Consider the following 2,500-nt stretch of genomic DNA (forward strand, 5'->3'; position numbering starts at 1 on the left):
GGCTGTACCAGATTATCGCTTAACCTAACTCAATTTGTCCCTTAACCTAACTCAATTTGTCCCTTAACCTAACTCAAGTTGTCCCTTAACCTAACTCAAGTTGTCCCTTAACCTAACTCAAGTTGTCCCTTAACCTAACTCAAGTTGTCCCTTAACCTAACTCAAGTTGTCCCTTAACCTAACTCAAGTTGTCCCTTAACCTAACTCAAGTTGTCCCTTAACCTAACTCAAGTTGTCCCTTAACCTAACTCAAGTTGTCCCTTAACCTAACTCAAGTTGTCCCTTAACCTAACTCAAGTTGTCCCTTAACCTAACTCAAGTTGTCCCTTAACCTAACTCAAGTTGTCCCTTAACCTAACTCAAGTTGTCCCTTAACCTAACTCAAGTTGTCCCTTAACCTAACTCAAGTTGTCCCTTAACCTAACTCAAGTTGTCCCTTAACCTAACCCACGTTGTCCCTTAACCTAACCCACGTTGTCCCTTAACCTAACCCACGTTGTCCCTTAACCTAACCCACGTTGTCCCTTAACCTAACCCACGTTGTCCCTTAACCTAACCCACGTTGTCCCTTAACCTAACCCACGTTGTCCCTTAACCTAACCCACGTTGTCCCTTAACCTAACCCACGTTGTCCCTTAACCTAACCCACGTTGTCCCTTAACCTAACCCACGTTGTCCCTTAACCTAACCCACGTTGTCCCTTAACCTAACCCACGTTGTCCCTTAACCTAACCCACGTTGTCCCTTAACCTAACCCACGTTGTCCCTTAACCTAACCCACGTTGTCCCTTTGCCTAACATAGTTCACTGCTCGGAATCTCTGGTGTCGTTGTTATCCTCATGTAGATGTCTTGCGAGTGTTGCTTACTTTCCACATATTCCCGCTATCCACTGTCAATTGTACTGCAATAGGACTATATCGGCCCCCCCCCCCCCTCTGTCCCCCTCTTTGTGTCTCTGTCCTCTCAAGCTGGTCGGTCTGGCGTGTGAGTGTTAAATGAGCCTCGCAGCTGTTCAGTTGCATTCAGATGTCGACGCCCTCAGTGTACGTCGTGGTATGGTCTGTGTCCATTGTCCGCTGATGTCGTACGCGTAACCCACACGCTGTACCGATCATCGGTAGTTACGTACAGAGTGAAGTAGTGTGATACGTGTGACTGTACGCTGGCTGTGCCCAACGGTGTCGAATCTCAATTTCCATATGTTGTGCTCGATGCTACTTGTCTCGTCTCCCAATAACAGCTAGGTTGCACTGTGGTACGCCGTAGAGGCGTGTGGGAGGAACGTACGAACGCATTGTATGTCACCCTGGGTCGCTGGGGGTGGTGGTGCGGTGAGTCAGGTCAGGTCAGGTCAGGTCAGGTCAGCGTGAGCCGTCTGATGTAGTGACGCGTGTATTCCGACTTTGTCGTATTGCCTCACACAAAGTGCTACCCTGGTGGACCGCGTTCCATATCTGGGACATGCCGCAGATGCCGGTTGACAGTGGATCGCGGAAGGGACATCGCATACTTGCGCGGGCCACCTTCCACGTGTTCTCTTCTGCACATGTCGCAGTGTGTATGTGGTCTGATGTAGCGTGTCGTGACACATGACATCCTGGCATGCAAGAATTGTTGAATTCGCAAATGTAGGTGGACATCTACGTTTACTGCCCAAGATACGCAAATGAACTGGAAATCCGTTGTTGAGCGGTTGTTCACGCTGGAGGTGAATCTGTGATGGCGACGATCGGTACAGCTATTAACCGGTTGTTTCAGCGGTACCCGCCACATCCACACACGTGACTAGGCCCATGTGGGTATGAAGCGATACGCGGCGGTGGCTTGGTGGGACTGTTCCCGGCCGGTGAAGGGGGGCCGCCCGGCGTGTTGGCCGCGCGCTGCGTGGGCGCACGCGCAACAGCCGGCTGGTGGGGGGCGCCGAGTGGCAGGAGCGCCAGCCGACGGGCCCGGCAGGCGGCGCAGCTACGCTGCGGCGCACCCTGCACGCGGCGCCTGGCGGCCAAAGTTGGTTCAGCCGAGCCCGGTGCGAAGCGCGGTGGACATTTGCAGTGTGCTGGTCTGATTGAGGACTGTGTGCGTTGAGGATGCGCCGCCGCCTGGCACTCGGCGCCGCGACGCCGTCTGCTGCTCGGTCGCCCCAGCGGTTCTCGCAGGTGGTTTGTATCGCAGTTGTGCGGACGTGTTGGCGCGTGCGCTGTGCTGGGAGAGTTCGCTTCTGCACCCAAGTGGGGCTTTGCCCTTGTGTGGCGCTGGCGTTGGAGCTGCCGGTCACCATAGGTGGCGCGTGTTGTCTCCCGCCGGCAATGCCACGACAGCACGCTCCCGGGCCTCTGTCGGCAGCGGCAAGCTCAGTTGGGAGCAAGGGTGTTCGCACTAAAACCGTCTACTCGCCTAACTCCGGGCGATTGCGCCTCTCTCGAAACCGACCAAGTACCTAGGACGGCGCTGCGCGCCGCCGGGACCTGAGAGGGTTTCGAGGTGTATCGTGCAGGGGA

The sequence above is a fragment of the Schistocerca gregaria genome, unplaced genomic scaffold (genome assembly GCF_023897955.1).
Source record: "Schistocerca gregaria isolate iqSchGreg1 unplaced genomic scaffold, iqSchGreg1.2 ptg000932l, whole genome shotgun sequence".
Lineage (NCBI taxonomy): Eukaryota > Metazoa > Arthropoda > Insecta > Orthoptera > Acrididae > Schistocerca > Schistocerca gregaria.